At 41.8% G+C, this 26573-nt stretch overlaps 1 protein-coding gene across 1 annotated transcript in view; it reads left to right on the forward strand.

Moving 5' to 3' along the window:
- Window positions 1-26573, forward strand: part of cacna1ha (calcium channel, voltage-dependent, T type, alpha 1H subunit a) — a 113897-nt gene that overhangs the window by 20960 nt on the left and 66364 nt on the right. The window lies entirely within an intron of this gene.

Genomic DNA, 26573 nt, shown 5'->3' on the forward strand with positions numbered 1-26573 from the left:
TGTGTGTGATCGCCTAGGTGATTTATAAAGCCTCTAGAAGTGAACAGCTTCTTCTGCTTGGTTTGATCAGCTGGCTGTTAATTGAATTGGAAAGAATAATGACAGGGTTAGAGAGATTCTGAGATTGTTCATTGTTTTAAGGCCATCTGGAGCTTTGCCTTGGGGGGCACACACACACACACACACACACACACTTGTTATGCAGTTATGTGCTCACAGATATCCAGAAACGCCCAGGCATGCAGAAACATAAAAATGCCAGCAGCTAATGCAACACAGCCACAGAAAAATACACACAGAGGCGAGGGCTCAGAATGAAAGCCGAGGAGGACGTGAGTAAAAGACTCCAGATAGATGGCTAATACCTTAAAACTCTTCTGGATGATGGAATGTATTTGCTGAGCAGAGAATCAAGACAGCTATGGCCCTGGAGTGGGTCACACAGGAGAACATAATGTACAGTAAATGTCAAAAATAGGCCCCTGATTTTTAAGCCCTGTGTTGCCAGAGCACAGCACTGCACGACTGAAGCCATGCGTTATAATGGCAAACACCATCTGTTTTTTATGTTTACATATGTTTATGGTTAAGGCAAAATGGTTCAACTTGTGTAGCAGCAGGTGCGCAGCAGGTTGAGACATTTGTGCCTGCGTCCTCGTCAGTCTACTCTTGTTTGAGCTCGAGGTTAAACAGTTTGCAAATCGAGGACGCTGGCTGTTTCTTAATTCATCCAGTGGCTGGTTTAGGGTTGCATTCACCTGTACGTTATACATACACATAACATAAAGGTGGAGGAAAAGTGAGTCATGCATGTCAATCAAAACATGACACGCCGTGTCGCTTCATTGCATTCTGATGTCTTAAGGCTACTGTCACTTCCTATCTGCTTCCTTTGAAGTGGAATTATGTTTGTTGAGTCATCAAGTGCCGTCACAAGCGGCGTGAGTGCTAACGTCTTAAACGGCGATGATCCGAAGGTGGATCCGTCATTACGGATTCATTGAGTACAGCTAAAGGTTGTTAAAACCCAGAGAAAGAAATTCTAGTTAAGAGCCCAACGTTTCCAAAGATACCACATATATCACACAGAATTATGGGAAAAATATATAATGTATAAAAGTGCATGAGACATTTAGTATTGTACAATATTTCTATTACATGGCGTGTTGCAGCCGTAACATTAGTGTATATATATGATCATGTTGGATAGTGTGGAATAAGATGATTTCTCCAACCTTTATGCTACTTCAGAGGAAATAAAATAGGGAAGTTAAGGATTCTGAAGTCTTTCTTCTCTTTTGTGGCGACGTGGTGTGTGTGTGAGTATGTGTGTGTGTGTGTGTGTGTGTGTGTGTGTGTATCGCCTTTCGTCGTCTTTTGACCTCATGTTGGAGAGTTCAACATCATTAATCACACACGGCCACGCTGCACATCTATATTTCTGTAAATGCGAGCACACTTGCACACAAATGTGAGCACTATTCTTGTGTGTGTGTGTGTGTGTGTGTGTGTGCGTGCGTAGCGCCTTTCTCCATCTTTTGACCTCGTGTCGAAGAGTTCAACGACATGAATCACAGATGGCCGGGCTGCAGATCTATATTTCTGTATATGCAATGACTATTCCTGTGTGTGCGCACGCATGTGCGTGTGCATGTCTGTGTGTGCGTGTGCGTGTGTGTGTGTGTGTTACAGAGCTGGAACGATGCTGATGAGGTTAATGGAATGACATGCCTCTCGCAGCTTCTCTCATTAGGTGTAATGGAGGGCCTCTGTAAGTGACTCCGCACACACAAACACACATACACACGCGCACACGACAAGAGAGAGGAAGTGAGCAGAGCTGGATTTGATTCAAGGGAGATAAAGATGGAGAGTATAAGCAGAAATGTACAGATATAAGGGTTAGAAATACTGCAGGAGAGAACATGTAAAGGACTAGAGAGAAGAGTTTTAGTTAGAGTCGAGCTGAAGTTAATATTTGTAGACTCATTTAGGAGTCTTCCAGCTGGCCTTTAAATCTGCCAGTTTGAATTGAAATACTGTCAGTTTAGGTTGGAAATGTGGCTCTCTGTGCTGCTGTCTCTGCACACCTACTGGTGTATTGTCTTGGCTGATAATTGGACTTTTACAAAAAATTGAATTCTGTCCAGTCGATAGCATCCGCCTCTGAAATAATGTCTACGGTGTACCTTGAATGATTGCATATTTACTGTAATGCTGATCAATGTATGCCTTTTGTTTCTCCTTAATGAGAACTGATAATGCACTTCTTTAATTGTAATCGACAGGAATGCTTTACTTTGTCTGTCTTCACCTTCTTCGTCAAGAGTTTTACTTTCTCTTACGGTGTTGCTTTTTCACAGACTTTTACAAAGGAGAATCATAACAAATCCAAAGATGGCTTCTATTTGGTAGCTGAAATCGTTTTTGTCTTTATGAAGTTCAACCTTCAGAAGTATCCCTGAACAAGTCATGGAGTCTCCTACCTGCTGCCAGGAAAGAGAGCAGATATAAAGTGTTTCCCTTCCGGAGTCACTGAAAACATAAACGTATCAAACAGAAGAATACAGCATTTCATCCCATGTAGTGTGCTTGATATCCCTGCTGATCATTTCCCAAAGAGTGTTTTAGTATTTTAGATGTTTGAATGTAGTGCAGACTTCATACAGGATTCTGCATTATATTGCCATATAACAATATTATAAATGTAATATTAATAAATGCAGAGATGATGTATTCTCTGTTACAGATTATGAAACTTAAGTTTCAAGTCTCTGTATTTTTATACCATTTATTCCCAGTTTCCTGTAAAGGAATATGTATACGTGTAATATTTAAAATGGAGACCGTTTTCAATCGATGAGCATCTTTTAGTCAGTGCATAACAATCTGATTATGTCTATATTTTCCATATATTTAGCGCCAAATTACAAACTTTTAGCGTTTAAAAGTAGTGGCCCTTATAAAAAAAGAGAGAGAAGGGAAGCAGTGCAGTAAATACAGCAGAGGGACTGAATCCAGGTTAATTACATTAAGAATTGAGTTGGGTGAGGAAGACGAGGGAGAGACGCTGAGGAGAAAGATGGAGAGAGAGTAATGTGCTTTGAAGGTTGAGTGGCGTCAAGAAAAAACATCAATCTGGGCCTCATCTCTTTCTGACCACATGCCATGTGCCAACATTTGTGTACACACACACACACACACACACACACACACACACATTAGTGCAGTGTGGAAGCAGCAGGCTGTGTCTGGTTCTTGTGCTGCTCTGTGACTTAGAGAGGAGAACATGCTGCCTTCAATTATTCAATCAAAACCACATTAAACCTCTCCATGTGCTCTTCTCACTCCGTTTGTCTCTACACACATCTCTCCCCCCCCCCCCCGTCTGCTTAGCACCTCTTAGTGTATTCACTGTTTATGGCGGGAGGGCTGTATATTGCTGTGACACTACCGGTCACCACCGTTCAAACGACTCCCCGGGACTAACTGCTCATTCTAACTCTTAAAGTTATGGGCACGCCGATCATCTTTAGCGCCTTAAAACGCAGTGTGTCCTTTATACACTCTGCAGGAAGAGAGGGATAAACATAAAGAGAGGAAGGGAGAGAGAGAGAGAGAGAGAGAGAGAGAGAGAGAGAGAGAGAGAGAGAGAGAGAGAGAGAGAGAGAGAGAGAGAGAGAGAGAGAGAGAGAGAGAGAGAGAGGCAATCCAGTTTATTCAGCACTAACTGCCTGTGACAGAAGATAAATGTGACATTAAAACTCTTTGTACTGCTCGATCTTTAAACAACCAGCTATGTGCTTGTGTGTACGCACGTGTGTGTGTGTGTGTACGCGTGTGTTTGTGTGTGTATGTGTTTGTGTGTGTGTGTGTTCTGGTTTAGCAAAAAGATGTTCCCACAGTGATGTGATGGGAACTGATTTATCTCCAAGGCAGAGACAGGTCTGACCTTTAACTTCACTGGGAGGGCAGAAGGAGGGATTGAAATCGTGAGTAGAGAAAAGGAGGGAGGAGGTTACCTTGTTTTCTTTCTTTTTATTCTATGCAAACTGTTGTTATTGTTGCTGTATAACACATATGTCCTGTGAGAGAGAGAGGAAGATAGTGAAGAGCAGCGTGCAAGAGCTTGATATACAATATGATGATATATTAATAATAGAAAGTAGCAAAGTATACAAATATTCATATGAAAATGTCACAAATTACCTTTTTAAAAATGCCCCGATTGATCGGCCATCGATGAGTTATCGGCCTTGGAGATCGGAATTAATGCTTTCTAGTCGCATCTAGTCAATTTACATTGTGAACAACAAATCTGTGTTGAAAGCACGAGGAGAGCTAGTTAAAGTTCGCTATTAGCAGCCATTAAGCAGTTCAGTCCTGCTTGGCAAATTACGAAGCTAACAATAAAGCTGTTCTCGCATGATCAGCTGTAAAACCGCTCTGCACTGGCTGTGTCGCTGTTTTCCTAAGGAGAGAGCGGTGCTGCCCGACTGGGAGGAAACGCTACACTTAGCTAGGCTCGAAATTGCCACCGAGCGCTGCACTCAAGGTTCAAATTACTACTTTGACCTTGATTGCCGCTGACCTTTCAAAGTGCAACCAACGACATAACAGCTGCATGAAGTGGCACAGGCAAGCAGGGGAGGTAACTATAGGAACAAGCGCTGCGTCCTACCTAGTGGTGAGTGCAGAGAACATTTCCTATAAAGTGAAGGCAGTTTAATGGAGGATGCATTGACTTACATTAAGATCCATTCAAGCTTTATTCTGTTGTATCGGGTAAAGGAAAATTACAACATTATCATGATATGTTCAAATATAAACTTGTAAAATGTGGTTTTTGGCAAGAAACCTGAATAAACACAGTTGTTAATGTTTTCACAGCAATATAAATATATATGACATGTTAAACTTCCTGACACTAGCACTAAGCAGCTTACGATACATAATTTAAACTACTAATGCCAAGAATATTTTGAAATAAAGCATATATGTAAATAAATAGAATTCATTTTTCCCCAATCATTTGAATTGTGTGTCTTTGTGAAAAATAACTACTATATATGACAATAACTACACAAAAGGATAACGTTTAAATATTTTTGACGGGTTACACTGACTTTGGAACGGTTGAAACGGTGGTGAAAGAAAAATTAGTCTGGAGACTTGTACACCAGCTGCTGTAACAAAACAACAAGAAATATGATCAGCATCGGCCGATACGGCTCACCGACGATTGTGACCGGGGCATCTCAACATCTCAACAGAAATGTAATAACAACGGACAGCAACAATCAACTGCCAGAGACATAAAAGCAATGTTAAATATATGGATAACAAAAAAGAAAAAGAATAATTTAAATAGTTTCTGGAGTGGCAAATGAATTCACAGTCACGAGTTCCTGCACAGTGTGACAGCCTGGTGCTGGTGGAGCAGGATCCAGTCAGGTAACCGCAGTGGATGTGGCATGCTTGATCACACTTTGACAATGCATGCCACTCAAACTGAAGACTACAGATGGAGCACGTACCTGCCGCCTTCAGAGTTAATCAGCTGAAAGAGAAGGACTTAATATAGGCAAGCTGTTATAGATGACAGAAGGTGGCAAGAATCAGACATTAATCTTTCCAACCTGCCATTCTGGCATTACTGGCACAATGTGGAATAAACAATGCTAACATGAATACATTTTTTCTTTAAATCGGAAATTACATTTTAAAAAGTGGGGGTTGGATTAAGACTAGAAAATTATGTATTCACAACATCAAATACCGTTTTGCCTTCTACTTGCAGTTGCATTGTGGGTTGTTTGTAGCCTTAATGTTGCTAGGCTAGGGAGTCTTTTGATAAGGTGTCTTTAGTCAGCCCTTAAAGTGTTTTAGGAAGCTCATTTTAACCTCTGGGAGTTTCTGACGGCTTGTGTAATGTGTTCTGCCACTAATGATATACATTCATGGAAAGTTCAAACCAATTGAAAGTGTCTCCAGATTTATTTTTCTGCAGAAAATCAGCTCCACGATATTCGTTTTATTGGACGTTTTCATGTTATGTTTAATCTTCAAGCACGGACTAAGGGTGGAAAATTGAAAAATTTGTTTCATAATCGGGGTGGTCTTATATTTAAGCCAGTACAGTAAAAGGGGGGTTTGCAGAGAAAAAGCTACTCCTGCATAAAACCAAAGCCAGAGAGTTCACTGTTCTCTGATCTGACTCCTTCAGTTTAGGTTAAATAAAAGAGACTCATTATGTGGATGATGAGTGTTTCAGTTGTTCTGCTAAGTGTGTGAGCGCGAGTGAGTGAGTGAGAGAGTGTGAGGAACAAAGTGAGTGTCTGTGTGTATAAAGGCTTTAGGCTAATCCTGTTGTATTAAACTGGATCAAAGTTGGTTTTTAAGCTCTATTTGTAAAAAGTGTGATCAAGCTAATGAACTAATGTCTCCACACACACACACGCACACTGGAAACACACACCTAGAAGAGCTCTCTAAATGTCCGTGTTAATATCTTCACACACTGTATTTATGTGTGTGTGTGTGTGCGTGTGCGTGTGCGTGAGTGTGTGTGTTTCTGTGCGTCTACGTATTCCCATATGACCAAAGATTACATAAGGGAATCATCATGTCTGTGGTTGGAGTGGGGTGGTTGTGTACTGACATGCTGCAATGCACACAACACCAATAATGTCTGACTACATACACACACACACACACACACACACACACACACACACACTTGTGCACGTATATACACACACGTATAGCAGGAGGCTGTCAACTAGGGCCGTAACGTTCTGTTCGGTTTTCTCAAGCATGTGACATCTCCTCGACAGGAGGAGGGAGATAAGGAGGGACGAGGGAAGGAAGACTGTGGAGAGCTAGTGGATGGAGAGGAAGGCAGAATAAAAGAGAGAAAGGGGGACAGGAGGAGAGAAACAAAGAGTGAGAGGATGGCAGAAGTTCAGAGATACAATTTGTGTTACGTTGGCTCCAACACAATGGACTGGGAATGAAACATTAACTGTGAGGTGTGCTGACTTCAGCCGTGAGGGAGAATGTCCACATCCATATTGGATGAACAGAGCAGTGCAGCCGTGCAATCATTCTAAACATAGAGAGAAGGCGAATAGTATTTTTTCGTTTTAGATTTGACACCTCAGTCCAAATGAGCCGATGTTTCACAACAAGACCCTAAAACAAGCAAAAAGGGAAAGATTTGCAGAGCGTCACAGGGAAAACGCAGCATCAGAGGGCTGGGTATCAAACCTCAACACTTATGTACCAAGCAAAATGTGCCAAAGCAAGAATCCAAAACTGATTTTGAAAGGATTTAATAGAAAATACATGTCTATATTATGCAAAGTAGGGCATTGAAACAAGTATTGTTTTGGTATTTGGTACTGAAACTCTTGTATCAGCTTTCAAACAAGGGGAACCCAGCACTGATTGATTTGCAATGAAATATTAATCACAATGATTTAATTTAAGTTTGTTCGTCTAATAGCTTCGGTTCTGGGAAATGATTTCAAATGCGTTTGTGCGTGTGTATGTACGAGCACCGTATTCATACCTTTTGAATTGAGTGCAAACCAGGAGTAACGTTTGATTATGGGTCATTTGCATTGGAATTTATTTTCTAGGAAGGATTTGAGTTTAAGGATGTTAATAAGGTTAATGTTAAAGACTTCTTTTAAGTCTTTTACGACATGAGGAAGAGGATTAAGTTCAAGTTTTGGGGTCAGGATGGAGGACTGACTGGCTGCAGTGGAGATTCATTTAATAAGATAAACAGAAAGTTTGCGCGCCTGTAAACATCAGGATGACAGGAGGGTGAATCAGTGTTTGAAAGATTATGTCTGCCCACACATTCCCTGCTGAACACATCGCAGCGCACAGGTCAAAGACTAATTTAAGTCCTCCGGTCAACGCAACCTTAGTCAAGGGGAGATTTTATGGTCAATTAGCTTCCCCAAGTGCTGAAATATCCTGCTCTGCTCCATCTGCATACATCTCTGCGATGACACCACTGTAATAGCATTATTTAGAACAGAAAATAGCAGGAAGGTTTAAATCTGTTCCCAACAGTATGGTGTCTGGAAGGATTCAGCACTTCACACCAACGGTGGGTTTGCTTTGGCCAAAACTGGAGCAGAAAAGTTTACTTTACTGCAGTTTGCAGGTGGTTTATTTAGGTTTTCGTTTCCAAAACTACAAGCAAACAAGGTCTCAAGTGACATGGTCTCACAAGCGGCTCGGTTTCTGAAGAATTTGTCATCATGGTGATAGTTTATAGATAGATTTACAGATGAGCATGATGCTTTGGGTGTTGAGGGGCTGTCTTGGTTGACACGCCTCGTCAACATTGCGTGGAAGTCTGGGACAGTGCCTAGGGGTTGGCAGACCGGGGTGGTGGTTCCCCTATTTAAAAAGGGGGACCAGAGAGTGTGTGCCAACTACAGGGGTATCACACTTCTCAGCCTCCCTGGTAAAGTCTACTCCAAGGTACTGGAAAGGAGGGTTCGGCCGGTAGTCGAACCTCTGATTGAAGAGGAACAATGCGGATTCCGTCCTGGTCGTGGAACAACGGACCAACTCTTCACTCTCGCAAGGATCCTGGAGGGGGCCTGGGAGTACGCCCATCCGGTCTACATGTGTTTTGTGGATATGGAGAAGGCGTATGACCGGGTCCCCCGGGTGATACTGTGGGAGGTGCTGCGGGAGTATGGGGTGAGGGGGTCACTTTTGAGGGCCATCCAATCCCTGTACGCCCAAAGCGAGAGTTGTGTCCGGATACTCGGCAGTAAGTCGGACTCGTTTCCCGTGAATGTTGGCCTCCGCCAGGGCTGCGCTTTATCACCAATCCTGTTCGTGATTTTCATGGATAGGATATCGAGGCGTAGTCGTGGAGGAGAGGGGTTGCAGTTCGGTGACCTGAGGATCTCATCGCTGCTCTTTGCAGATGATGTGGTCCTTATGGCATCATCGGTCTGTGACCTTCAACAGTCACTGGATCGGTTCGCAGCCGAGTGTGAAGTGGTTGGGATGAGGATCAGCACCTCCAAATCTGAGGCCATGGCTCTCAGCAGGAAACCGGTGGATTGCCTACTCCGGGTAGGGAATGAGCCATTACCTCAAGTACCTCAGGGTCTTGTTCGCGAGTGAGAGGACAATGGAGCGAGAGATTGGCCGGAGAATCGGAGCAGCGGGGGCGGTATTACAGTCACTTTACCGCACCGTTGTGACGAAAAGAGAGCTGAGCCAGAAGGCAAAGCTCTCAATCTACCGGTCGATCTTTGTTCCTACCCTCACCTATGGTCATGAAGGCTGGGTCATGACCGAAAGAACGAGATCACGGGTACAAGCGGCCGAAATGGGTTTTCTCAGACGGGTGGCTGGCGTCTCCCTTAGAGATAGGGTGAGAAGCTCAGCCATCCGTGAGAGACTCGGAGTAGAGCCGCTGCTCCTTTACGTTGAAAGGAGCCAGTTGAGGTGGTTCGGGCATCTAGTAAGGATGCCACCTGGGCGCCTCCCTAGGGAGGTGTTCCAGGCACGTCCAGCTGGGAGGAGACCCCGGGGAAGACCCAGGACTCGGTGGAGAGATTATATCTCCTCACTGGCCTGGGAATGCCTCAGGATCCCCCAGTCGGAGCTGGAGGATGTGGCCCGGAGAAGGGAAGATTGGGGTTCCTTACTGGAGCTGCTGCCCCCGCGACCCGATTCCGGATAAGCGGTAGACGATGGATGGATGGATGGATGGATGATGCTACCAAGCATACGTGAAGAAATACATTACTTACAGCATCATTGTGGTTTGCTCTTATTTTTTTCTTATGATTCCAAACTTGAGAGTAATTGCTGCGAGTTTCTTGGGAAAAGGACTAAGACTTGATTTGTTGGTTAAAAAGATTGGATTAGTATCTATTGAAGGGACTATTTCTGTTTAAAGAGTTAGAGGCAATTCATAGAAAGATTCCTTTCACTTGAGTGCATGTATACATTTGTTTTATTTGTACAGTTAGTGAATGTTTTTGCATCAGTGGGCTTATGGAGTTAATAATATTTAGGCATTAATAATTGATTTTTAGTGGTTGATTACACTTCTTTAACTATTAAAAATAATAATGTTTATAATACTGAACAATTGAATGGAGAAGTTGGAGTACCTCATGTACCAGCAGTGTACTGATTATGGGAAGTCGTGCTATCTCCTGCCCTACAGTTAGACTTCATTAGTGAACCAACCACTACATACTGTTACTGAAGCAAATGCATGAATATTTAGTCTAAGTTTGAGAATATTGCTGGTTATTGCTTTTAATACATCCCATAAAAAGACCAAAACTTAATGACTGTATCCGACTAACAAGTATTGACGGTATAGTCTTAGTTTTATATACCCTTAGCAGATCACACATGATTATTGCTGGCCTTTATTCACCGACAAATACACTGTATACACACTGCACTGATACGTTCACAGCTACAATGTTACTGCTGACTTCATACTCGCCTTCACACTCTTTCTCTGTCTCTCTCTCCGTCTCTCTCTCTCTCACTAGCGTAACACACACAACCTATTTAAGGTATTCCTGTAAGGAGTTTGCTACTTAAAAAATCTTTAAAATCTTTCTATGGTTCGGCCACACAGGGATTCAAAAGACCCGATGGGTACATAAAAAACAAACAGCTTAGACTGTCCCCCGACAGTCTAAGCCTATAGCAGCATAACTAGGGGCTGATCCAAGGCAAACCTGAGCCAGCACTAACTATAAGCTTTATCAAAAAGGAAAGTCTTTAGCCTGCTCTTAAATGTGGAGAGGGTGTCTGCCTCCCGAACACAAACTGGAAGCTGGTTCCACTGGAGAGGAGCTTGATAGCTGAAGACTCCGGCTCCCATTGTACTCTTAGAGACTCTAGAAACTACAAGTAACCTTGCAGTCTAGGAGCGCAATGCTCTTGAGATACGGAGGAGCATTTCCATGTATGCACTGATGGGTGAGTAGGGAGATTTTGTATTCGATCCTGAATGCGACAGGAAGCCAGTGGAGGGAGTGGAGAATGGGTGTGATGTGGTTATATTTTCGCACCCTCATCAGGATCCTAGAGGCGCTATTCTGGATATATTGGAGCTTTTGAAGGCTCCCGCTTGGAAACATTGGATAACAATGAGATTGCAGTAATCCAGCCTTGAAGTAACAAATGCATAGACTAGTTTTTCTGCATCATTTTGAGACAGGATGTGTCTTATTTTTGCAATGTTACGTAGATGAAAGAAGGCAGTCCTTAAGATTTGTTTTATGTGGGTGTTAAAAGACAGATCCTGATCAAAGATGATGCCAAGATTCCTTACGGTGGTGCTAGAGGCCAAATTAATGACATCCAGAGCTTCTATGTCATTAGAAAATGGTTTCGTCTGGTTTAATTGATAGATATAATTGGGTATCATCCGCATAACAATGAACGTTTATAGAGTGGTTCCTTATAATATTGCCCAAAGGAAGCATATATAAGGTGAATAGAATCGGTCCAAATACAGAACCCTGCGGAACTCCAAGACTGACTGGCTGTCATGGAGGATTTATCGTTAACACATACAAATTGAGATCGCTCAGATCAATAAGACTTGAACCAGCTTAGTGCGGTTCCTTTTATGCCAACACAATGTTCCAGTCTCTGTAGTAGAATGTCATGATCAACAGTGTCGAAAGCAGCACTGAGGTCTAACAATACAAGAACAGAGACAAGTCCTTTGTCAGATGGCAATAGAAGGTAATTGGTAACTTTCACCAGTGCCATCTCTGTGCTATGATAAATCCAGATTGAAAAACCTCAAATAAACTATTATTAACTGTTTTTCTCAAGGATGTTAGCGAGAAAGGGTAGGTTCGATATCGGTCTATAGTTGGCTAAAACCTCTGGATCAGGACTAGGCTTTTTAAGAAGTGGTTTTATTACAGCTACTTTAAAGGATTGTGGTACGTAGCCAGATAATAGAGATAGGTTGATCATATTTAATAATGAGGTGTTAATTAAGGGTAAAACTTCTTTAAACAGTTTAGTTGGAATCGGGTCTAAAAGACAGGTTGATGGCTTAGACGATGATATTGTTGAAGTTAGTTAGTTAAGGTTGATTGGAGTAAAACAGTCTAGATATATTTCAGGAGTTACAGATGTTTTTGAAATTTGAGGTTGAAGTTAAGTCATTACCAATTGAGGTCAGGAGGAGATTAATTTTGTCTCTAATAATTATAATTTTATCGTTAAAGAAGCTCATGAAGTCGTCACTACTGAGAGATATAGGAATAGAAGGCTCTGTAGAGCTGTGGCTCTCTGTCAGCCTGCCTACAGTGCTGAAAAGAAACCTGGGGTTGTTCTTATTTTCTTCTATTAAGGAAGAGTAATAAGCTGCTCTGGCATTACGGAGAGCCTTCTTATGTGTTTTAAGATGATCTAACCAGATTAAACGAGACTCTTCCAATTTAGTGGAACGCCATTTACTTTCAAGATTTCTCGACTTTTGTTTTAGTTTGCGGATTTGTAAATTAAGCCATGCGACAGAGTCGAGTGTTATTCGCAGTGAGGCTGCAGCGCTATCAACAAGATGATTAATTTGGGAGGGACTAAAGTTAGCATTGGAGTCCTCCGTTATATTGATATTTAGTCCTGGTATTGAATTAAGTGCTGATGGAATCATTTCCTTAAATTTAGTCACAGCACTATCAGATAGGATATTTTGCCTAATGGCTTGTAGTCCAGTAACAGGACTTCAAAAGTTATTAAAAAATGGTCTGATAAAAGAGGATTATGTGGACACACTGATAAACTTTCAATTTCAACACCATATCCCAGAACAAGGTCCAGAGTGTGGTTTAAACAGTGAGTTGGTTCATGTACATTCTGACTGAACCAAATTGAATCTAATATTGAGATAAACGCATTATTAAGGCTGTCACTATCAACATCCACATGAATATTAAAGTCACCTACAATAATTACTTTATCTGTTTTAAGGACTAAACTTGATAACAATTCTGAGAATTCAGATATAAATTCAGAATACGGACCAGGAGGGCGGTACACAGTAAAAAATAAAATTGGCTTTATTGTTTTCCATGTTGGGTTTGAGAGCGTAAGAACAAGGCTTTCAAAAGAGTTATAGTTTAGGTTTAGGATTGATCAAGAGGTTCGCAACTCCACCTCCTCGGCCAATGCCTCGAGGAATGTGAGTATTAATATGACGAGGAGGAGTGGATTCATTTAGACTGACATATTCTTCATGTCTCAGCCAGGTTTCCATGAGACAAAATAAATAAATCTTATTATCTGATATTATATCATTTACCAATCCAGCTTTCGTTGATAAAGATCTGATTTTTAAGAGCCCACATTTCATTTTTCGATTTAGTTGCACTTTTGCAGTGGTGGTGTTTATTTTAATTAGGTTTTCATGTATAACTCCTCTTCTGTTAACCATAGATTGTATTAGTTTCAGTGGTCGTGGGGCAGACACAGTCACTATGGGGATTTGAGTGGGTGACTGCCCGGAAAGAAGCACAGAGAAGTGACCGCAACTCTGTCTCCTGGTCTCAACTCCGGGTTGTCATGGATTAAGTCCACTAATAAACTTTGTAATATTATTGGATATGAGATCTGCTCCATCCAAAGTAGGATGGATGCCGTCACTTCTAATCAGACCAGGTCTTCCCCAGTCCGCCAATTGTCTACGAAGCCCACATCATTATCTGGACACCACCGTGAGAGCCTTCTGATAACACTTCTTTTGGACAGTCACCGAGTCTCCTGGCTGCTCGGCCCCCGCCGGGGGACAGCTAACAGGAGATACCACTGATGGGCCCGCACCGGCTACAGGGGGCTTCTAACAGCTACAGTTGCTAACCGCTGACTAACCATGGTGCGGGGCCGCTCATCTATCCCTCTAAAACTCGCCTCCAACCCTGCGTATAAACTACATTTAATACACATATCATTATCACTAAAGGAGGCAAAGAAATAGCTAAACATGAAACACACCGAGCAGGAGAGAGCAGAAGAGGGAAATGCCATCGCTAGCTAATGAGCTACAGCAGCTAATATTAGCAGAGCCGAAAGGAGCGTAAAGAATTGAGGATTTAGCGAGAGTCGCTAAGAGAAAAAGGATAAGCAGAGAGTTGTAAGTGCTTAGGAAGTACAAGTATAGGTTTAGATAGATGACAGGTAATTAGCCGATGTGATCAAGAATATAACAACATTAACTGAGTTGAGCAGGAGCTGCTGAAGTATGCTACCAGCAACACAGAAACATTAACAACCGAAAATGACGCGCTAACCGTTAAGCACCAATCCAAATGTGTTTCAAACGCACACATACACACACCAAGGTTGTTGGTCCTTGGTCGTAAAGAAAGTAAAAAAAAAAAAGATACTCACCATTATATGTTTTGGAGTCATTAAAATAACGTGACAAGTCGCTGCAAAGTGTTGTCCCATTCCTATTTGTACCATATTGAAAGCCCTCGCAGCCTCTTGCACTAATTGATGTCACTCCAGGTGACGTCAATTAAGTCCATGAGGGTTCAGGGGTCAGGCCCTATGGGTGCAGTTTGGGATTTGGTCTTAATGTGTTGTATGATTGTCAAAAGGCTGTTTCAGTATCTTTTCCCCCAGGGAACAGCTACATTTCTAATCATGAGACAGACATACTGTACATACTGAGCATAGGGGGCTGCCTACCTGCGGCTTCAGTGCAATTATGTTTTCTTTGGGAGGAAGCTGTTTCCTGTCGTCTGAAAGCAGCAACATGCAGACAGAGCTCTGTGCTACACAGTGAACGCCTCCTGCAGTTGGTGCCTGTCCACCCACACCAGGAGTATTATGGTATGGCTTATTCATACAGACAGAGAGGTTACTGTACATACTTTATCTGTTTCCATGGAAACCGTTAAAGGAAACCCTCGTCTGGGAATTAAGTATACATTAGAGTCATGCGTATATTTGGTCCACTTGGGTCTTATAAGGTCAAAAAGTTACATTCAAGAATAAGATTTATGAATATGCTGTATGTAGATTGAATGATGCGTTTTCTAATATCCATTTTGAACCTGAAGACACAGTCACTATCAAGACATTAGCACATGCAGGCGGACATCGATTTATTTATAACTAGTGCAACAAAATAACATTCGGTGAAGTACACCAATCTGTGTCGGAGTTTGATTGTCCATTTGTTGCATTGTAGAAGGCTGTCAGATCATTAGCGTTATTGGATGCGTAGGCACTTGCGTGTTGTCGAGGATTGGTCTAAAGTGATGTGGATCCCGGTAAAATGGGCCATATTTTCCACTTGCCCTTGATGAGAGAGCTCGTTTGCGGTATGTACGAGAGGTGGACTTTATTTGTGTGTGGAGGAGCCGGAGTGAGAGCAAGGAAGAGTGTGGGCATAAGTAATGAATGTATTGTCACTTTCTTTTTGCCATACTAAAGCTTCACTGCACTCCTCTCCCGCGGGAGGAAACAATACCTACCTTGTTTAGCGCTAATGTTGGAGTGGAAGAACGCGGGAAAGAGGGAGCGAAGGGTGAAGGGTTGGAAACATCGTATCAAATATGGAAAGTGAAAAGGAAGGAGGCACAAAGGGGTGGAGAGATGGGTGGAGGATAGGGAAGGGAGGAAGAAAACAACCGAAGAGGAGCAAATACTTTCTAACTTATTTATTGTCATTGTAGTTAATTTGTCTTTGTATTTTTTGTGTGCAAAATGTTTATGTTTTAACGTGTGTGTGTGTGTGTGTGTGTGTGTGTGTGTGTGTGTGTGTGTGTGTGTGTGTGTGTGTGTGTGTGTGTGTGGCACCATGCAATGTGGTGTGCACTATTCTCCTGCAGGAGATGACAGCTTGTACCTTGTAGCTGTTTCCATGGAAATGATTTATGTTTAGGCTAATATTTGATTATGGGTGCTGTGTGTGTGTGTGTGTGTGTGTGTGTGTGTGTGTGTATGTGTGTATGTGTGTATGTGTGTGTGTGTGTGTGTGTGTGTGTGTGTGTGTGTGTGTGTGTGTGTGTGTGTGTCCACCAGTTGGTCCAATGATCAGTTGTTTTACTATGCTGTAGACAAATCATGTTTACACTGCTAATCCTTCAGTTGTAGGGCTATTAAGCACAGACACACATATGCACATTTACACACACACACTCACACTAACACAAGCACACACGCACACACGCACACACACAAATAACAAAATAACCTTTTATATAATAAGGTTATTGCAGACATGACTAACACAACTCACCTGCTCAACGATAACACGTCTCTGCTCTGGTGATAAAAGGAAAAATATATATTTATTAAAATGAAATAAACCACATTAGAACAACAAGGTAGTGGACAGAACAGCTCATTCTGTAACACCAGTATTCACGTACAACACAAAGCTGTGTCATTGCTTTATCTGAGGTGCTCAATTATTCTTACATTTCTTGAGTTGGTGACTTTAAACATCAGCATGTAACTCGTTTCCATAAGAATGGATTTGCATGTATCTTAATAATTTGGAATAAGCAAAGAAGAACAAATGTTACGCTCTTATACTGAAATGTGTTTTCTTTCTTTCGATCCGTGTAAACTCTGTTTCCATGGTAATTGTCACTCGGCTTATAGTTAGTGTGTTAATAGCCTATATTGTGATGTTTGTGATGTGGATGTATGGAGGTGCATTTAAAACAGCTCACTCTGAATATGAACTCAAACAGAGGTAGCTCACTGAATAACACATGAGCACTCTCTCTAAATGCTGCGCGTGTAACATATTTACACTGGTTAATATTAACCCCTGTACTTCCTGTGAGAACCCTGTTGCCATGGCTACAGTAAATACAGTTTTACTATTGTATACTCATCACTGTGGGCCAGGGAGCAATAAGAGATGTTGAGATAAGAAATTGTTTATTTTCCCTGACCCTGGGAAATGTTGAGTCATTGTTCAGAGGGAAATCTTTCTCAAGCTTTCGATTGGCCGGGGTCAGTGTGATGCAGTCGTACTTTAGAGGAGCAAATTACACAATCAGCTTTTTACTGTTTAGTGAACAACATTACAACATGTCCTGTAACTACCTCAGCAACTCTCATTCACCACTCCTGTAATTAAACATCCACATGAAGTTTCTGCAAAGGCAATCAAAACGATAAGGGTGATTATGTTGGATAGTGTCTTCTGGTAATTGAGGTTTACCCAAATTAAGCCTGCAGCTTTAGGATTAAATGGGAATCAAATACATCTGAATGTTGTAGTGCCCTTAATGTGCTTAAATTAAATAGCAAAAATAAATTAAAATCTCCTCAATTTGGGGCATCGGGTTTATAATTATCTTCAGCAGTAGAAACAAGAGTATTATAATGCAATATTATACAACATGCGTTTGTGACTTCAGCAACAATGTAACATTATACGCTTATATAAGCATGATTGTAAAAATGTCAGGTGCTTTGTTATCTTATATAATAGGACACTTCAGCTGTTTTTATCTGCTGAAACTTCTGCTGACACACGTTAATGTGATCAAATCCATGTTCTGGAGCAGCGACAGATTAAGATATTATTTTCTTCTTTGTTTACATGTACTGTTGTTTTCATGCTCCGAGGAGAGTTTGGGTGTGGGCATGATGCTCCACTTTCTTTGGATCAAATCTCACCAAAGCCAGTCTCCCGTGTATCCCGCTGTCTCAGCTAATAATAAAACACAGTGAAATATCCGGCCCACTCTCCTGTGGATGTGCTGTGAAAAAGCTTGAGGACCTCTGGCCAGGTGTGTAGTCAGCCATGCGTGGCTCTGCATCTGCTTCTCTGTTAAACACGGTTGAATGTTAGAGGTTACCCACACAGGTTACAGAGGAGGCCACAGCCGGTGCATTTGAGGCAGGCGAATGAATGGTCAAAAACAACAGATACCATCATATTACTTGCTATACTCAGTTTTTTGTTGCAGTCTCATTCACTTCATTATATTTGTTGAATTTGTGACTTATGGAATTTTGTTTAAATGTTCAATTTTCTATCCTTGTACTTCCTCAATAGACTTACAAAGCGCTGTTTACAGTAGGGCTGCGCGAATATATCCCTTCAACGTCGACATTATGACAGTGCGCATGCGCAATTGTCACATCGCAGAGCTGCGATGTCAGCGAATGAGCGAACACCGAACCACCAATCACAATCCAGATACTTTTTTCAAACAACCAAAGCATCCTCATCGACCACGACCTGAAAATTAGCGAGGAACAGGTGAAAAAAACATTTGTATGGAAATATTGCGACTACAGAAATGTTGATGTTGACCAAAAATCTGCTGAAAATTCCTGTATTGTTTCATGTCGCAATATACATCGCAGCTTTTCCTAATATCGTGAATCCCTAGTTTACAATCACAATATTACACCTTGTCATGGTCACATTCACCTTTTCAACAAAAATCCAACTTTCTAGTTTGTCCTATTTTTCCCCAAGTGGCCTCACACATTGGGTATTGTAGATGTTATTAATGGTATTTTTTTAAGTTGCATACTGAACCACTATTAGCTTCCAAACCGTTTGTGACTTTCTCCCATTCAGCAGAGCAGCCTCAATGTCACGTGCACATGCAACATTCTGCACAGTGAAGGTCAAACATCCAAGAAAAGTAACAATCAGCAAAACATACTTTACCTTTACTACATATATTAAGGTTCAATTTCGACGCGTCGTTCAATTTCGACGCGTCTTTCTGCTTTGCTCAAACAAAATATATTGGTTTTACAACCACATTTTTTTGTACAGTAAATAGATGAAGGCACAGTAACATACAGCGTCTTCCACTTCAGCCTGTAGTCCGTTGCTTTTATAGGACAGATCATTGTAGATCAAAATCAGCGAGTAGTGGAGCCCAGGGGGAAACTGGAGCACGCTCTTCCTTTAATTACATTAAATATACCTAATAAATTACAATTACAGGAGAAGCCGTGCGCTCCAGCGTCCTCCTCCACTACCCGCTGACTGTCATCAACATTTCTGTGTAATCGAACACCCCCTGGACTGAGGGAGTAAAACCTTGGACTCTGCAGAAAGAAAGAAGGAAGTGTGTGTGTGAGGATGTGCTACAAGGAAATGTGGTTCCTATGGTAACGCGACCTGAAAATATGGAAACAAATTCAATTACTCTTTCTCTCGATTTCTTTTGCCCTTCGCTGCTTCTGATCTCCATTTTGTGTCTCTCTCTGTCTCTTCGTCACAGTCCGTCACTCTCCCTCTCGCTCTCTGTCTGGCACCCGGTAATAGAGGTGATTTGGAGCAGACTCTTGGGTAGTAGGTTGCTTCTAAGTGCCGCAGATTTAGGCTTTAAATGAAAGAAAGCTGGGAAACAACACATTCACCAATCTGTCAGATGTCACATTTTGGCGGTCTATGTGCGTGTGTGTGTGTGTTTGTTTGTTTATGTTTGGGCATGGTTGGCTATGCTGGGGATGAGAGCAGTGAAGAGGAGTTATTTTACAGCTCAGAGGCAATAAGCAGAACATTTTGTAGAGCGCCCCAAATCGTGGTCAGCTTGTGTGTGTGAGACGAGGCATTGCAGTGTTAGCATTGGAAATATTGGAAACTTCCCACTTTCCCTCCTTTTGTTTTAAAGGGTTCCTTTCCATGTTTATCTCTCTGCAGTCCCTTCTGTTAATCCACCTTTCATTCTCTCTCTCTCTTTCTCTCTCCTTCCTTCTCGGCATCTGGGTCCTCCAGCTCCGCCGCTACAAATGAGAAACTGAGGAGCCTGACAGACAAGTTTTATGAAGGAAAGACAAATATCATCTTTTAGTGGTCCCGAGTTTTTCTTCTGCTGGAATAATCCTTTCAATTTGCTTGTGATAAAAGAGACCTCATTAAGCCTAAAGGGGTTGTTCTTCATGTTAAAGGAGAGGTGAAGGTGGTTGTGTGCACTCATACGCGGCCTACACACACACACACACACACACACACACGCACCACACACACACACGCACGCACGCACACGGACACGATCAGCGGTTGCATATTGTTTCACTGGCCTGACACACAGTAGTGTCAAACTGAGTGTGAGATATTTTCAATTATGAGTCAGCTGCAGTGCACAGAGCAAATGAGGATGACTTTCTGAACTAAATATATATATACACTGCTCGTGACGTTAAACGTGTATTGTCTTACTCAGCTTATTTGTCGTAATGGCTATGAAGCGATTGCCAGAACTCCATACCTCACCGTCGGATTCTGCCACTTTTTAATAGCTTCTTGTTCTTTCGTGTTTAGTTTCTTAAATTTGTGTTGCTAATCCAATTTCAGCCAAATGTCTCGGAATTGGATTTGTGTTTATACACCATCAGCTTATTGAAAATCAATCAATTTGTTTATGTTTGTACAGTATTCAGCGGTGGGGATACTTATTTCACTGATTGAACTGTTTTTAAATGCATGAGTCAGTTAGTTAAAGGTTAGTCTGTGATTCTGGATAAAATATTTTTGACCTTTGAACTCAACACCCAGACAAATACTACCATCCTGCCAGTGCTCCTTCAGAGAACTACTGCGGGAATGGAAATATTAACTGTCATTGAAAACTGGTGAATTTAACTGGAATTAAAACCAGCAGCGTGCATAGCACATGACGCTTTTGGGGTCCAAAATGACATACAAGCAATAATACTCAAATGACTAATACGTAATACAAATACTAATAGTTCAGATCAACAAATTATGAAAACCTATACACCCACCTGTCTGGGTGTAATCAGGACGTCTAGCAAAAATGTATTATGTTATGCAGCAGCTTTTTGTCCAGAAGTCGACCACAGTACCTCACACAGCTGCATTTTGCCTCCTTTCGTGGCTTGTTTTAGAAGTACCTGGCGTTAACCTCATCATGAGTATCTACATCCATTAGAAAGTGGCAGTACTTAGTAATGACGTAATCAATTGGACCGACAACTGAGAACTTTATTACTAACATTCTGCACCAGTGAGCAACTCTGTCCAGAAGTTTGCAAGGTTGATTCCCATGCTGGCTGAAAAAGTAGCTGAAAAGGGAAAGTGAGTCTCTTGTCAGTCCCGCAATGCTGTGCCTGTGGCCATTTTGGACTGTGTACTGTTTTCCCTTCATTATTCATCAGATTTCAACTTCCTGAAATTGAATTAACTGAAAATAGATGCTAAATATTATCCACCCCCAATCAAAACATGTCTCTTTCAACACTGTTGTTTCCTGATATGTAGCGAGAAGTACATAAGATCGACTTCTTCTCTTGACGGCTGTAATTCTGTCTGGTTTTACTGACAATGAACTATATGCATCAGTGAATGTCCGTATACTAAAACAACAATGCTTTTTTTGCTTTTAATTTCCTTTGACCCACTAGGTCTTATCTTCAGCGCTAATGCAGCAGATAGAAAACCTGAGGGGAGGCTTATATAACAGTTACCCGTGAAGGTAATGTGCCTGGCCATTAGAGGCTGTAGCCTGCAAGTGAATCAGGTGAGCTCATAGAGAACGCTGCCAAGATCCACCGCTCACACATGGCTACACACTCGTACGCATGGCCACCCACACACGCTCGCAGACACACGCCGGTTCATACGGAGGGCTCGCTTAGATATACACAAGACTCGCACACATAGACGTGCCCGCACATTCTTGAATACACACACAGTTTCACACCGATTGTCAGACTTGGCTTGGATACCTGAAATGTTTTTTTTTGTATTTACTACTGGATTCATAAGTTGTGCATTTGAGACTTAGTGTAGAAGTATGGATGATAAATGTGTTTCCTTTACATGCATATTGTATGCGTGTGGGTATGTGTGTGCTCAGCTCATGCTCTTGGTTCGAGTCCAGACGTCCATATGCTGCCAGGCAGGGCAGGGCATAAGGCCATCTGGTGGAAGATAGAAATACAAGCAATAGGCTTTGACCTTTGGATTTGGTTTCTGTAATAGTGCCTGCATGTATAATGTTCATCTTGTGACATCTTTTTTTTGTTATCTGCATGTCATCCAATTGCTCTATCTTGAGGGGTGTGTGAGGATTATATGTTCTGAACTTTATGTTTTAAAATAACAATTGAAATCCAGGACGGATGCATGATGATAGACTTGTGTAATCCAGTGATGTATGGTGTTGTAAAAATCCAGACGAAGCAACATACAGTCATGCTCTTTGTCTATTCCACTCCTTAATTCCCAGCCGCTGGCTCAAGTCTATAGTACAAATGTGTCCATTTAACTCTGCAAACTGTTCCGCAGTGGGCGGCCGGACTGATCTATAAAACATAATAACGATACAGTGGGGTCAGAACCTAAAAAAACAAACATTTGACCAGAGCACTGAATCACATTAACTCGACATTTGAAAGAGCTCATTTTTAATACATAAAGAACTGACGGGCCTTTGTGTAATTTGTTATAGGATAAATGTGAATCCGGGAAGTTTAACATAACAGTTTAACGGGATTAATGGATGAATACATTTGGATAGAGGCTTACACTGTTTTCATGTGTGTATGGGAGGAGATAGCTCATATATGTAATGGATTATACTTGGATTATGTGGCATGTATTGGTGATGTGTATGATTTGGCATGCAGAGGCGGGGAGAGGAAAGAAAATAGGAGAAAAGAGATGGGAAAATAGAGAGAGGTGATCTTTTTCTATCCCCCCTCTCTCCCTTGACAATATGGAGCGTGAGACTAGTTCAGGAAGAGGAGGAGTGGACAGATGATGGAGGGTGGGAATACTGTGAAAACACAGAGGAAACAATCAAAGAAAAATGTAAACATGGTGGCCAAAATGCAGGCAAAAGACACACAACACTGCACCTTCCTGTCCTTAACTCTCCTCTCTCTCTTTCCCTCTGTGGACACTTCTCCGGAATCCTCAGATTGGTTGGTTACCAAGCAACCGGAATCCTGTCGAAACTGTGTCAGGGAGACAGAGAGACAATACCACGCATGATGGAGGTAGCCCTCCTAATCGCTGTGATATGTCAGGATGTTTATGTCTGACGTGCGTTATCAGCATTAACTTCCAACATTATAAAGTAAACAGGCTTCCATCAATTTACACAGTGTTTGTGTGACAGAGTCACTATGAGTCACTGTGCTACAGCTTGAAAAGACTATGAATGTCCCTCATTACTTTCTGACTCCTGTCATGTCTGTGGTACTCAGCTCCAAACACATTCATTCTTCCTGAAGACCAAGCGGCAACCTCCAGGTCTGAAGAGTGAAGCCCATGCTGAAGTGCCTTAAACGTGCATTTGTTCTAATAGCCAGCAGGGGGAGACTCCTCTGGTTGCAAAAATATGTCAGATTGTATAGAAGCCTATGAGAAAATGATCCTACTTCTCACTTCATTTATTACTTCGGTAAACATTTTCATAATGAGTTCATTCTCTCAATAGCTAGTTTCATGTCTTCTTCAATAACACGTGATGTTCATTTTATAAGGTTTGAGCTTTATGGCAGAGAGGAATAAGTCAGCTTCACTTCTTGGCTTATTTGTTAGAAGTGTCAAATATTGTTAGTTTTATTCTTTTGTTTATGATAAAAAAAGAAAATAGAATGTGACCAGACTTATCCTTTAAGCATGAGCTGATATAAACTTGGCAATGTTTGTGTGTCTGTCTAGTTCTGACTACATGTAGAGGAGGAGCCAATACCTCAAGGTCGAGCTGAACGGTTGAACCATGTCAGGCATGTGAGGTAGCCCCCCCGGTGTGTGTGTGTGTGTGTGTGTGTGTGTGTGTGTGTGTGTGTGTGTATGTGTGTGTGTAAGGACAGGCCCCACCAGATGCAGCTGCTCTATTTAGGGCTCTCTGTATCTCTCCCTCCCTCGTCCCTTTTTTCCTTTTTGACACGCCGCCACAAACACACGCTGCACATGCACATGATGTGATAGATGCCATATGAAAGAGAACCTCACCCTGTGTACAGGTGTGTTGTATGTCAGGAATGTTTCAGTTCATCTGCACGTTGCGACGCTGCAGAGAACAAACACTTGTCTAAACTATTCCTCTTTTGTCGCACTGAACTGAAATATCTGATGTTTCTCAATGCGCACACAGATATCTCTCACTGTGTTGAAGTAGACCTCAGAGAGAAATAGAAAATCATTTAATATCATTGATTCTAGTAGTTGATGTAAAGTTGCTCAGAAAACATTTCACCATGAGAGAAAAGTGCCATCAACATGGAAGATTAAAAAGGCAGTACAATTAAGTAGGAGATGAAAGAACATGCAGCACAGAGACTATAACGGAGCGACAGAGGGAATCCTGGTGTAACTGCGTCACCTGCAGCCTGAGCTTCCTCTCAGAGGTGTTGGAGGCGGAGGGATGCAGGGATGGAGAGATGAAAGAGGGAACGAGGAGGAGCGAGTTCAGGGACAGGCTGATCTATGAGTTTCTGTTTCGGAATCGTGCCGTCTTCAGGGACCTAATGAGATGAGCCGATCTGGAGTACACACATACAGAAACACACGCACACAACACGCTGCGCGACACATGCGGCAACTCGTCATTGTGTTGGCAAAATCCTTAAAGCAGTGATCACAGCAGGGGGGGAGGGCTTGAGGTAATGGTAGAGAGAGAGAGTGTGTGTGCGTGCATTTGTTTTCTGTGGCAGATGGTGAAATAAATGAACAATCATCCCAATCAAACACGGCTTGGAATCTGGATTGGAAGGACTCCACTGCCACATCGACAGAGTGAGAAAGAGAGTATGGAGGAGTTATGAGAGAGACGAGAGAAACAAAAGGGAGGAAAAGACAAACATGACGGGGAATAGGAGCAGTATTTTGGTCGGAGCAGAGATTCAACACAAAGTTTTAAGATGAGCGGTAGAGGCAAAGAAGGAAGAGAGGACAGCAGAGGGGGAACAGAGCTCATTAACAGTGAATGAAATGATGAAGGAAGGAGGACAAACATCCTCGGTCAGTCTTTTGGGCAATGCCAGCGGTTAGAGAAGCTCTGAACTTAGCCGTACTCCTCATGGCTGCTGCTTGGCTGAAGCAGAAATGAGTTCCTCTGAGATTTGCTAACTAACAATTCAGTGAAAGGTTTCTACAATATGATACTACAGTGCATAAAGTGCATTTGAATTATAGGCAAAGAAGGATATTTTCTTTAGTATGCAACCATTCGATTTAGTAATTGTGTTTTGCAGGACAAAATAATGGCAACATGCTTTGATCATTATATCAAAGAAACATTTTCATTGAAAACGTCTGCACACTGTTTACTGCAACACAAAATGCTGTTACTGAACTTATTTTCAAAGAAAGGTATGTTTTCCCTACATATCCACTCCTAGCAACTAAAGAATGACACATTTTTAGTTTTGCTTTATTAAGGTTTAGGCAGATGAAAGCACTGAAGGGGTCAATGCTGATTTGTAGATGGAGACGGAACGTAATAATTTTTCTGATATTTAAAAGAAAACAACAATCTCACTTTAACCAAGTGCCAAGTAGCCTGAATCTAACAAGCAGGGTATGAACATCGGCCTCTGTTGATAAAATCCTTTGTGCACTCAACTATTCACCAACCTCCTCGCAATGACACAATACTGTGTAGTATTTTGGCTGCTGGCAAGGTGTATTACACTGTCAGTCAGGTTTTATAATGCCAGCTGATATAGTAGTGCAATATGCAAAGCAGATATGGAAAGGACAAGGGACAGTGCAACTTAAATGGGTTTGCTCCACACGCACACACACTTGTTTTTATGCTGACAGCACGCACACATTCATACACACACTGCTGACCTGCTGATCGACCTGAGCAGAGAGTGTGATTAGGTTATTACATCTGATGGGATTGAGTTTGCTCTCCTCTAATGAAAGAGGGATGGACTGGAGCATGAAAAATGAGTAGGGTTTTTTCAGAGAAATGGATTGCGAAAGATGATGGAAGAAAACATACATGGAGGGGGTGGCAAAGATGAAGAGAGGGAGGTGAAAGGCTAAGAGTCGAGAGTGAAATGAAGGTGGCAGCGGGGGGAAAAGAGAGTGAGAAGAGGTGAAGGTGAGTGTGAAGGAGGGAGGGGGCGAAAGGGTGTTGAGGATGGGGATAGAGGGAAGAGAAATGGGACCTTGTTTTCAGTCGGGTTGAATTAAATGTTTCTTTAGTGTTTTGAGATTAAAATTCCTGCAAATTTATATTTGAAAATTAAATCTCCCTATTAGGGTTGCAAAGAGACAGGAATTCTCAAAAGGTAAGTTAAGCTTGTGAATTATTTAGAATCTTTGCACAATTTCAACATTTTCTTTTATCATTTTAAAAGTGAACAATTTTGGGGGTGAAATACATGTAAAAAAGCAACGGTCTTACGGTATACCAATTGAATTGAATTGTAACCATGCATTGCATTTTGCAGCACACTCTTTCATCACATTTACAGATCATTTTCCAGAATCCCAATAAATCTGAATTCAGTAAATTTACAACCCTCTGAATGGACAGTGCATTCTCCCATGTGTTGCCCACACTGCTGAACCTAAATGCTACACCATGCATGTACAT

Source organism: Cottoperca gobio, chromosome 8, assembly GCF_900634415.1.
Source record: "Cottoperca gobio chromosome 8, fCotGob3.1, whole genome shotgun sequence".
NCBI lineage: Eukaryota > Metazoa > Chordata > Actinopteri > Perciformes > Bovichtidae > Cottoperca > Cottoperca gobio.